This window comes from Xenopus laevis, chromosome 2S (genome assembly GCF_017654675.1).
Source record: "Xenopus laevis strain J_2021 chromosome 2S, Xenopus_laevis_v10.1, whole genome shotgun sequence".
Classification (NCBI taxonomy): domain Eukaryota; kingdom Metazoa; phylum Chordata; class Amphibia; order Anura; family Pipidae; genus Xenopus; species Xenopus laevis.
In genome coordinates, this window is record NC_054374.1 from 78,394,618 (window position 1) to 78,407,818 (window position 13,201).

Genomic DNA, 13,201 nt, shown 5'->3' on the forward strand with positions numbered 1-13,201 from the left:
ACTTCCGGGTATTGCCAAAAACCCAGCGCACATCAAAAAAATCATTGGGACTTCTCCCATTATGGGGCAAATTCACTAAGCGCCGAAGCGCCGAACGCTACCGTCAATTCGCTAGCGTTGGGCATTTTCGTTACTTCGCAAATTCAATAACGAACGCTGGCGTAACATAGTAACATAGTAACATAGTAAGTAAGGTTGAAAAAAGACACATGTCCATCGAGTTCAACCTTTTTTTTTTTATGTTTATTAACTACCTATCTGCCAGTTGATCCAGAGGAAGGCAAAAAACCCATCTGAAGCCTCTCCAATTTGCCTTAGAGGGGGAAAAATTCCTTCCTGACTCCAAAATGGCAATCAGACTAGTCCCTGGATCAACTTGGACTATGAGCTATTTCCCATAACCCTGTATTCCCTTACTTGCTAAAAAGCCATCCAACCCCTTCTTAAAGCTATCTAATGTATCAGCCTGTACAACTGATTCAGGGAGAGAATTCCACATCTTCACAGCTCTCACTGTAAAAAACCCCTTCCGAATATTTAGGCGGAACCTCTTTTCTTCTAATCGGAATGGGTGACCTCGCGTCAGCTGGAAAGACCTACTGGTAAATAAAGCATTAGAGAGATTGTTATATGATCCCCTTATATATTTATACATAGTCATCATATCACCCCTTAAGCGCCTCTTCTCCAGCGTGAACATCCCCAATTTGGCCAGTCTTTCCTCATAGCTAAGATTTTCAATACCTTTTACCAGCTTAGTTGCCCTTCTCTGTACCCTCTCTAATACAATAATGTCCTGTTTGAGTGATGGAGACCAAAACTGTACGGCATATTCTAGATGGGGCCTTACAAGTGCTCTATACAGTGGAAGAATGACCCCCTTCTCCCGTGACTCTATGCCCCTTTTAATACAGCTCAAGACCTTATTTGCCCTTGATGCTGCTGACTGGCATTGCTTGCTACAGCCAAGTTTAACATCTACAAGGACTCCAAGGTCCTTTTCCATAATGGATTTGCCTAGTGCAGTCCCATTAAGGGTATAAGTGGCTTGGATATTTTTACATCCCAGGTGCATGACTTTACATTTATCAACATTGAATCTCATTTGCCACTTAGCTGCCCAGATTGCCAGTTTGTCAAGATCCTGTTGCAAGGATGCCACATCCTGGATGGAATTAATTGGGCTGGATAATTTTGTGTCATCTGCAAACACTGATACATTACTTACAACACCCTCCCCTAAGTCATTAATGAACAAGTTAAATAAAAGTGGACCCAATACTGAGCCCTGGGGGACCCCACTAAGAACCTTACTCCAAGTAGAGAATGTCCCATTAACAACCACTCTCTGTACCCGATCCTGTAGCCAGTTTCCTATTCATGTGTAGAGATGTCGCGAACTGTTCGCCGGCGAACTTGTTCGCGCGAACATCGGGTGTTCGCGCTCGCCGGAAGTTCGCGAACGTCGCGCGACGTTCGCCATTTTGGGTTCGCCATTGTTGGCGCTTTTTTTGCCCTCTCACCCCAGACCAGCAGGTACATGGCAGCCAATCAGGAAGCTCTCCCCTGGACCACTCCCCTTCCCTATAAAAACCGAAGCCCTGCAGCGTTTTTTCACTCTGCCTGTGTGTGCTGAAGAGATAGTGTAGGGAGAGAGCTGCTGCCTGTTAGTGATTTCAGGGACAGTTGAAAGTTTGCTGGCTAGTAATCGTTTTGATACTGCTCTGTTATTGGAGGGACAGAAGTCTGCAGGGGTTTGAGGGACATTTAAGCTTAGGTAGCTTTGCTGGCTAGTAATCTACCTTCTACTGCAGTGCTCTGTATGTAGCTGCAGTGGGCAGCTGTCCTGCTTCTGATCTCATCTGCTGACTGCTGCAATAACAGTAGTCCTTGTAAGGACTGCTTTTATTTATTTTTTTGTTGTTTTACTACTACTTCTACTACTACTATAAGAGCCCAGTGCTATTAGTCTAGCAGTGTTGGGGAGTGGGACTGGTGTGCTAATCTGCTGCTCCTAGTAGTTCAGCAGCACCAACTTTAATTTTTTTTTTTAATATTCATTTTTTTTTATTTTACTTTTTTTTATTTTACTACCGCTGTAGTAGTGTATAAGTTGACCTTTTAGGCATTATTTGCCCTGTAGGCATTTTTTGCCCAGTGTGTTATTCAACCAACTGCCATCTAGCTGTGTGACCTTGTTCACATTCTGTCTAAATATCCATAATATTACCGTCTCCAGAAAAAACACCGGAGTGACTTTTTTCAAGCAGCCATAATATATTTTACGTAATCCGTATCCATCGCTGTAGTAGTGTATAAGTTGACCTTTTAGGCATTATTTGCCCTGTAGGCATTTTTTGCCCAGTGTGTTATTCAACCAACTGCCATCTAGCTGTGTGACCTTGTTCACATTCTGTCTAAATATCCATAATATTACCGTCTCCAGAAAAAACACCGGAGTGACTTTTTTCAAGCAGCCATAATAAATTTTACGAGATCCGTATCCACCGCTGTAGTAGTGTATACGTTGATCTTGTGGGCAGTATTTGCACAGTGTTTTCTTCAACCCGCCATCTAGCTGTGTGAGCTTGTTCACATTTTGTCTAAATATTGATAATATTATCGTCTCTAGAAAAACCACTTGAGTTACTTTTTTTCAAGCAGCATTCATATATTTTACGTAATCCGTATCCACCGCTGTAGTAGTGTATACGTTGACCTTGTAGGCATTATTTGCACAGTGTTTTCTTCAACCCGCCATCTAGCTGTGTGAGCTTGTTCACATTTTGTCTAAATATTGATAATATTATCGTCTCTAGAAAAACCACTTGAGTTACTTTTTTTCAAGCAGCATTCATATATTTTACGTAATCCGTATCCACCGCTGTAGTAGTGTATACGTTGACCTTGTAGGCATTATTTGCACAATGTTTTCTTCAACCCGCCATCTAGCTGTGTGAGCTTGTTCACATTTTGTCTAAATATTGATAATATTATCGTCTCTAGAAAAACCACTTGAGTTACTTTTTTTCAAGCAGCATTCATATATTTTACGTAATCCGTATCCACCGCTGTAGTAGTGTATACGTTGACCTTGTAGGCATTATTTGCACAGTGTTTTCTTCAACCCGCCATCTAGCTGTGTGAGCTTGTTCACATTTTGTCTAAATATTGATAATATTATCGTCTCTAGAAAAACCACTTGAGTTACTTTTTTTCAAGCAGCATTCATATATTTTACGTAATCCGTATCCACCGCTGTAGTAGTGTATACGTTGACCTTGTAGGCATTATTTGCACAGTGTTTTCTTCAACCCGCCATCTAGCTGTGTGAGCTTGTTCACATTTTGTCTAAATATTGATAATATTATCGTCTCTAGAAAAACCACTTGAGTTACTTTTTTTCAAGCAGCATTCATATATTTTACGTAATCCGTATCCACCGCTGTAGTAGTGTATACGTTGACCTTGTAGGCATTATTTGCACAGTGTTTTCTTCAACCCGCCATCTAGCTGTGTGAGCTTGTTCACATTTTGTCTAAATATTGATAATATTATCGTCTCTAGAAAAACCACTTGAGTTACTTTTTTTCAAGCAGCATTCATATATTTTACGTAATCCGTATCCACCACTGTAGTAGTGTATACGTTGACCTTGTAGGCATTATTTGCACACTGTTTTCTTCAAACTGCCATCTAGCTGTGTGTATTATCGTTTCCAGAAAAACCAACTGAGTTTTTGTTGTTGTTGTTTTTTTAAAAATAATGCCAGGCAAAGGCAGACCGCCACGCAGAGGCCGTGCTAGGGGCCGTGCTGCTATGCAATCCTGTGGCCCTAGCAAATTGCCCAGTTTTAAAAAGCCAATGACCCTGAACTCCCAAAATGCTGAAGAGGTAGTTGACTGGCTTACACAGCACACCCCATCCTCTACCGTTTCTAACTTTACCACAACATCCTCCTCATCCTCCACTGCTATGGCCACCCCACGTAACACTTCCTCCACCACCGGTGCCCCTTCTTCACTGGGGTCAGAGGAGTTATTTTCCAATGAGTTTCTTGAACTGAGTAATGCGCAACCATTATTGCCAGAAGAAGATGAAGGAGATGAGGACCTTACACCAGATTTAATTCTGGCAGAGAACACGATAGAGATGGACATAATGAGTGATGAGGAGGAGGTCCCCGCTGCTGCTTCCTTCTGTGATGTGTCAGAAGAAATTGATGCATCTGAGGAGAATGATGATGAGGAGATTGATGTTTTGTGGGTGCCTAGTAGAAGAGAGCAAGAGGAGGGTAGTTCAGATGGAGAGACGGAGAGTCAGAGAGGCAGTAGGAGAATAAGACTTAGAAGAAGCAGGGAGGACAGCCCGCAGGGATCAGTAGGGCAACAACATGTATCGGCACCTGTGTTCAGCCGGCCAACGCACCCGCCATTGCCGCCAATGCCGCCAACTTCTACTGTTACCGCCAGATCGCACACTTCCAAAAAGTCAGCAGTGTGGGATTTTTTTAATGTGTGTGCCTCTGACAAAAGCATTGTAATTTGCAATGAGTGCAGTCAGAAACTGAGCCTTGGTAAGCCCAACAGCCACATAGGTACAACTTCTATGCGAAGGCACATGAGCGGCAAGCACAAAGCACTTTGGGAGCAACACCTCAAAGGCAACAGGCAAACTAAAAGCCACACTCCTTCTGGTCCAGCATCTTACTGCTCTACCTCTGCTCTCCTTGACCCGTCTGAACCACCCTCCACTCCGCCTTCCACCTTGACCACCTGTTCCCATTCCCAGTCATCTGCCACCAGCCAAGTTTCTGTGAAGGCCATGTTTGAGCGTAAGAAGCCAATGTCTGACTGTCACCCCCTTGCCCGGCGTCTGACAGCTGGCTTGTCTGCACTCTTAGCCCGCCAGCTTTTACCATACCAGCTGGTGGACTCTGAGGCCTTCCGCAAATTTGTAGCAATTGGGACACCGCAGTGGAAGGTACCCAGCCGCAATTTTTTTTCTAAAAAGGGAATACCACACCTGTACCAACATGTGCAGAGCCAAGTTACCGCATCTCTGTCACTTAGTGTTGGGCCAAAGGTCCATATGACTACTGACGCATGGTCCTCCAAGCATGGTCAGGGCAGGTATGTCACCTACACTGCCCACTGGGTGAACTTGGTAATGGCTGGGAAGCAGGGAATGGGTAGCTCAACAACAACAGTGGAGTTGGTGTCACCGCCACGGATTGCACGCGGTTCTGCCACCACCTCTACTCCTCCATCGCTCTCTACCTCGTCTTCTTCCTCTTCTTCTTCTTACTCTGCTGCTGGGTCCTCCTTCTCCTCCTCCACACCTGTGCACCCCCAGCTCCCCCTAGGCTATTCGACGTGCCAGGTACGCCGTTGTCACGCTGTCTTGGGGATGACGTGCCTGGAAAGCAAAAACCATACCGGATCTGTACTCCTGTCATCTCTGCAGTCACAGGCCGATCGGTGGCTGACCCCACACCAACTGCAGATCGGAAAAGTGGTGTGTGACAATGGAAGCAATCTGTTGGCAGCGTTGAGACTGGGCAATTTAACACATGTGCCCTGCATGGCACATGTGTTAAATTTAATAGTCCAACGTTTTGTCTCCAAGTACCCAGGATTCCAGGACGTTCTCACCCAGTCCAGAAAGGTGTCGGCCCATTTCAGACGTTCCTACACAGCCATGGCACGCCTTGCTGACATTCAGCAGCGCTACAACATGCCAGTCAGGCGTTTGATTTCTGACAGCCAGACTCGCTGGAATTCAACGCTCCTTATGTTGGAACGTCTGCTGCAACAACAAAGGGCCGTCAACGAGTACCTTTTTGAACTGGGTGGTAGGACTGGATCTGCAGAGCTGGGGATTTTTTTCCCCCGTTACTGGGTGCTTATGCGCGATGCCTGCAGGCTCATGCGACCTTTTGAAGAGGTGACAAATATGGTCAGTCGCACCGAAGGCACCATCAGCGACCTAATACCCTTCGCTTTCTTCCTGGAGCGTGCCGTGCGACGAGTGACAGATGAGGCTGTAGACCAGCGTGACGAGGAGCTGGAAGCGCGCGATTTCTGGTCGGAATCACCAGAACGAACCCAGGCACCTGCTGCAACGCAGGGAGAGGTGCCAGAAGTGGAGTCAGAGGAGGAAGGTGGCTTTGTGGAGGAGGAGGAGGAGGACCAACAGGAGCAGGCTTCCCAGGGGGCTAGTGGTGACCTTTTGGGGACCCCTGGTCTTGTACGTGGCTGGGGGGAGGAGACCGTGGATGATGCAGTCCTTGATAATGAGGAAGCGGAGATGGATAGCTCTGCATCCAACCTTGTGAGAATGGGGTCTTTCATGCTGTCATGCCTGTTGAAGGACCCCCGTATCAAGAGGCTTAAGGAGAAGGACCTGTACTGGGTCGCAACGCTACTAGACCCTCGGTACAAGCATAAAGTGTCAGAAATGTTACCAACATACCACAAGTCCGAAAAGATGCGGCATTTACAAACCAGCCTGCAAAACATGTTGTACAATGCTTTTAAGGGTGATGTCACTTCAGGAACTCATCAACATTCCAGGGGCAGAGGTGCCAGTAATCCTGCCACGAGCGCACCTGCAAGGACAAAGCCCTTTGGCCAGTCTGTAACGTCAGACATGCAAATGTTTTTCTGTCCAAGGCAGCGCCACAACCCTTCTGGATCCACCCTCAAAGAACGCCTCGACCGGCAGGTAGCGGACTACCTGGCATTAACTGCAGATATCGACACTCTGAGGAGCGATGAACCCCTGGACTACTGGGTGTGCAGGCTTGATCTGTGGCCAGAGCTGTCACAATTTGCCATGAATCTCTTGTCTTGCCCAGCCTCAAGTGTGCTCTCAGAAAGGACCTTCAGTGCAGCAGGAGGGATTGTAACTGAGAAGAGAACTCGCCTAGGTCACAAAAGTGTCGATTACCTGACCTTTATTAAAATGAATGAGGGGTGGATCTCGGAGGGTTACTGCACGCCGGAAGACTTGTTCTGACTTCTATGCAGCTGTCCTTGTCTTCAAGCCTCATGACTCCACACACAGCTGTCCTTTAGCGTCCTCCTCCCTCCGCCACCGTTACAAACTAGGGTGCAAACCCTACTGGTTTAATTTTTTCTGGCCTCTGTGCTTCAGTGGCTGCAACCAAAAAAACTGGGCAAACAATGTCTACAAGGTCAACGTATGGCAAAAAATGACTATTTTCAGCATTTATATGGCATATTTTTTCTGGCAACTGTGCTTCAGTGGCTGCGACCAAAAAAATGCATATTTTCTGCATTTATATGGCATAATTTTTCTGGCCTCTGTGCTTCAGTGGCTGCAACCAAAAAAATTTATATTTTCAGCATTTATATGGCATAATTTTTCTGGCCTCTGTGCTTCAGTGGCTGCAACCAAAAAAATTTATATTTTCAGCATTTATATGGCATAATTTTTCTGGCAACTGTGCTTCAGTGGCTGCGACCAAAAAAATGACTATTTTCAGCATTTATATGGCATATTTTTTCTGGCCTCTGTGCTTCAGTGGCTGCGGCCAAAAAAACTGGGCAAACAATGCCTACAAGGTCAACGACGTTGACCTTGTAGGCATTGTTTGCCCAGTTTTTTTGGCCGCAGCCACTGAAGCACAGAGGCCAGAAAAAATATGCCATATAAATGCTGAAAATAGTCATTTTTTGCCATACGTTGACTCAACGTATATGGCAAAAAATGACTATTTTCAGCATTTATATGGCATATTTTTTCTGGCAACTGTGCTTCAGTGGCTGCGACCAAAAAAACTGGGCAAACAATGCCTACAAGGTCAACGTATGGCAAAAAATGACTATTTTCAGCATTTATATGGCATATTTTTTCTGGCAACTGTGCTTCAGTGGCTGCAACCAAAAAAACTGGGCAAACAATGTCTACAAGGTCAACGTATGGCGAAAAATTACTATTTTCAGCATTTATATGGCATATTTTTTCTGGCAACTGTGCTTCAGTGGCTGCGTCCAAAAAAACTGGGCAAACAATGCCTACAAGGTCAACGTATGGCAGTTGTTTAAAGAGAACAGTAGATTACTAGCCAGCAAAGCTACCTAAGCTAAAATGTCCCTCAAATCCCTGCAGACTTCTGTCCCTCCAATACAGAGCAGTATCAAGCAGATTACTAGCCAGCAAACTTACTATCATCTGTCCCTGAAATCACTAACAGCTCTCCCCCTACACTATCTCTTCCAAGCACACACAGGCAGATTTTTCAGATACATTTTTGCCCTTGATCCCCCTCTGGCATGCCACTGTCCAGGTCGTTGCACCCTTTAAACAACTTTAAAATCATTTTTCTGGCCAGAAATGTCTTTTTTAGATGTTAAAGTTCGCCTTCCCATTGAAGTCTATGGGGTTCGCGAACCGCTCGCGTTTTTGCGCAAGTTCGCGAATATGTTCGCGAACTTTTTTTCCGACGTTCGCTACATCCCTATTCATGTGCAAACGACTTCATTAAACCCAACAGACCTTAGTTTAGAAAGCAGTCGTTTGTGGGGCACAGTATCAAACGCTTTGGCAAAATCCAAATAGATCACATCTACTGCCCCCCCACTATCCAGAATCTTACTTACCATATCATAAAATGCAATCAAATTCGTCTGACATGACCTATCCTTCATAAAGCCATGCTGATTGTTGCTCATAATGCCATTCATTAGGACAAAATTTTGAATGTGATCCCTTAACAAGCCTTCAAATAATTTGCCCACCACAGATGTCAAGCTTACTGGCCTATAATTGCCAGGCTGAGATCGTAATCCCTTTTTAAATATTGGAATAACATCAGCTTTTCTCCAATCCATAGGCACCATACCAGATGACAGTGAATCTGAGAAAATCAGAAATAAGGGCTGGTCTAAAACTGAACTAAGCTCTCTTAGAACCCAGGGGTGTATGCCATCAGGCCCTGGAGCCTTGTTTACATTAATTTGTATTAAAGCTTTTTGAATCATATCCTGAGTCAGCCACTGACTAGATTGAGCTGAACCATTCGTGCAGTTATTAAGTGAGCCTGTGAACCCAGACTCCTCTATTGTATACACTAGTGTTACTTCGCACCCTTACGCCTGGCGAATTTTCGCTACGGACATAACTACGCAAATTCACTAACGTGCGCAAGTCTAATAAAACCCACAATTGAATAAATCATTGTATATGAAAAAAAGCATGACGCTGTAATTAATTTTAGAATTTCTTCACTGCAGAAGCAAGATGCTAGATAGAAAAAGATAAGGAACTCTCTCCTGATGGGAACAGGAAAAAGATAAACTTAATTCAACATTTTTATGAGGCTTTATCTTCACTTCGTACTTTAATTAGCCTGCATGATTAGACCCATGTAGAAAATACACTGCTTTGTGAAAAAGAAGTTAGTGTCTACCCATCATTACTAAGCTGGTAACAACCTTATTGCCAATGATCCAACGGCCCTTTCAAATATTTTACTTGGTCTGCATTACTCGCTAATTAACTCATCATATTCTCATTTAGGTTTCCAAAAGTGGGATTTATGTTTACACACAGATTTTGTGTCCTGCAGAGTTTGAAATCGAATGCTTCTGATTAAAGCTGATACTGGAAAAAAATTGTACTTGAAATTGTACTTGTGTTGAAATTTGCCCGAAGCAAAATGTCCCTGGCGATTAATAGCAATCTCTTGCATCCTACTTGGCTTCATTTACGTCAGAGTATGTAAGGTCACGGTTGAAAATGGACAGAAGCAAGTAAGCTCCAGTCCTCCACTGCAGCTTATAACATAAGATTTGTTGCTATTATGCTTGACTAGAGAAATAGATGGGCACATGAGGGAAAAAAACTGAAACATCTAGAAAAAGAAACTGTTCTTGTTCATTCATATGCTGTTTCATTACTTGAGAGAATATAAAAGCCCACAAAAGAATGATATTATTTGTAACCTTAAAATATCCTTAATATCCTTATTGCTGCATACTGTGCAGAATAACATTCTCTACTTCTTTAGTGCTTCTTTCTATTACATGTCTTGGACTTTGCCCCTTCAAGTGAAAGTGTAAAGTTGTTAAACAAACCAATATATTGTTTTGCTGCAAACTGGGTGTTCCCAAAATGTATTCCATGGTGCTTAAATGCATACATGAAACAAGAACGGAGCCTCCTTATTTATAGATTGTCATTTGGCTGATGCCCAGTCAGGCATATAGGGATCTATGGCATCACTGGTACATGCTTGCATACAGATGTGCGGGAATAATTTGCCCCAGGAGCATTTATACTAACAGATATCCTGGAACAAAGCAGATCATCATCTAATAATATCCAGCTGTGACAAATTCTGTAAAAATCCAGTGATTTCCAATAGTTTTTATTGGCTTGCTAACCTGACCCCTTCCCCCTCTTACTTTAAATTCTCCTAATTTGTTTCATGTTGGCAACCACTTACTCACAAGGGAAGTCAGCAGGTACTGTGGAATAAGATCTTGTGAATACTATATATAGCCCTTGTGGACCTGGCCTTTAAGAAAGATCAACTTTACCTCTGTGTCACGAAAATCCTAGTTCATTAGCAAATCCCTAACCAGCCAAATTGCTATACTATGTGTGTCTTGATGATCATTTTTCACTTAATGAATAAGATTTTATGCTTAGTAAAAGACTGCCAGTGTTTTAGAGGAGATTTGTGAGCTTGGAAATGCCATGACCTCATGCACAAAGATACATATTCAAAACGACATTAACTGGATGGCTAGATACAAATGAAGAGATGGAACTGAATAGATGGATCGATAGAAAGAAAATCGAGAGAAAGATGAACAGGCAGACAATCAAAAATGAGAGTTAAATATAGCCAGACAGCAAGACGGATAAATGCAGACAAGCAGAGAGATAGATAGGCATAAAGATTAGATTTACTGACAGGTTAAATAAATTAGACAGACATAAATAGGGAGAGGTAGATAGGAAAGACAAATAAATTAGACAAACAGGATAGATTAGATATGCAGGTGGACAGACAGATGCAAAGAGGGAAAGCAGATATAAGACAGAAGCAACTGCCAAAAATCTGAGATCTTAGTTATCCCTGCAGTCGTGTATGCCCCAAAAACTATCAAACAATGCAGTAAAAACACTTAGTTACAGAGAATTAGAGCAGAAGAGGTTGCAATCTATAAACAGACTTCTTTCAGGTTTGCCACTGCCCATCTTAGGGATTCAGTGAGACAGTAACTTATGGTCTGCAGGTTGTAAACACCTGTGCATTTCTTATTAGGACATATTTCAAACAAGGCTTAACATTTGTAAATGTTTGTAATAGTTATGACTCTCTCAACATATTCAATACTTTCCAATAATATCATATTCCCCAAAATGTAAGTGTTTCCTTATATCTCTACTATAGCACCTGCTCATTTAAAAATGATCCCCTCAGTATTATACAGTATATAGCTATCTAAAGTTCCCTGTCTCCCAGATAAGCTCTTATCATTCTATTATCATGCTCTTGCTGTCATTCGCTGCCTTATTTTAAGTTATCAGTTGCCTTATTCCTTCTGTAAGTAAGTGTAGTGCCTGAGCCTCTTGCACACACACCAGCCTGACATGATTTATGGATTCTTTATCCCTGGATGGATTCAGGACTAGTGTTGTAAATTTTGATTCACTGCATGCCAACTCCTACCTTTATCCTCTAGGGGCAGCAGGGTGCTGAGGAGTGAGGAGACAGGAGGTAGTGGATAGAACCTGGGAGCATCTTTTTGTACCAGATTAGACTCGTGTGTAAGATCAGCACCAAAACTCACTCCCTGTAGCTCTGCACCTACAGTTGATCTGGATTCCATCAGCAAACACTTGCCATATAACATCCACTGCCAATATTTTGCCATTTTACTGCAAGCTTGTTGCTTTCCACATTTTCTCTGGGGATATACAGAAAATACAAAACAGTTACGGAGGAAAACAAAGTATAGTAAATATAAAACTATTTGTTTTTAAATGTGGTCAGTGACCCCTGTTTGAAAGCTGGAACGATTCAAAAGAAGAAGGCAAATAATTCAAAAACTATAAAAATTAATGAAGACCAATTGCAATGTTGCTTAGAATTGGCTATTCTGTATCATACAAAAAATTAGCTTAAAGGTGTACCATCCCTTTAAAATACCATGTTTTAGACATTAGGCTGGTTATGAGCAATACCTCTATGCCTTGCCTCTCTACATCTCTGGCTTTTTAAGGTTATTCAGTAGATTAATCAAAGGGAATATGTATATACAGAGCTTACAGTCACTTTCCATCTTTATAATTATTAAGTTAGCCATAGTAATATCATCCTGTACGGAGAGCCTCCATACTACTTTTCTTCACAGCAGGCAGTAAATAGGCAATGTTCCCACTATTCTGTGAACTTGGTGCATGCAATCAAGCAGCGGCAGACTATAATAAGCGATTTAATGTACGACTCTAAGGAATCATTTATAAATACAAATGCAATGGTCAAAGTTTGATTTTGGATGCAAATGACAATATCTGTTACCTGTAACGCAGTGTTTTTCACATAATATTTAATTGCAGGCGCTGAGGTGTGTCTGCTGCAATTGTGACTGGAGTATCAAAACAAGTGTAATTGTGTTTTGACACAAGGTTCATTTGCAAGTTGAACCTAGCATTTTCTTCACAGAGGTTGTATTACTTCTGGAGTAATCATTAAACATTTCATTAGCATCCATTCCACCTTCGTCAGGTCTGGTTCTCCTAGTGATGATGTAACCCTCTGAGGAAACCCTAGAGCTACCACCATGTCCAAGGTGGTTGTAGCTCAATGTCACGATTGCTTTGGTGATCAGAATGGTTGGATACTGACCAACAAAATGCATTCATATAAGGTGTACATGTATCCCTTAATATCTTGGAATTAAAAAAATAATGAATGAGTGGAGGTCGTTATTCTTCCACTGTACAGAATATGCCATACAAATTTGGTCTCCAGTGCTCAAACAGAACATTATTGAATTAGAGAGGGTGCAGAGAAGGGCAACTAAGCTGGTAAAAGGTATGGAAAATCTTAGCTATGAGGAAAGACTGGCCAAATTGGGGATGTTCACGCTGGAGAAGAGGCGCTTAAGGGGAGATATGATAACTATGTATAAATATATAAGGAGATCATATAATAATC

The 13,201-nt window shown here is 42.6% G+C and overlaps 1 long non-coding RNA gene across 1 annotated transcript in view; it reads right to left on the reverse strand.

Moving 5' to 3' along the window:
- Positions 1–11,943, reverse strand: part of LOC121400604 — a 28,725-nt gene extending 16,782 nt beyond the window's left edge. The window contains exon 1 of the long non-coding RNA XR_005965845.1: positions 11,711–11,943. This is a non-coding gene — a long non-coding RNA (uncharacterized LOC121400604). The remainder of the gene's footprint in view (positions 1–11,710) is intronic.
- Between the last annotated feature and the right edge of the window lie 1,258 nt (positions 11,944–13,201).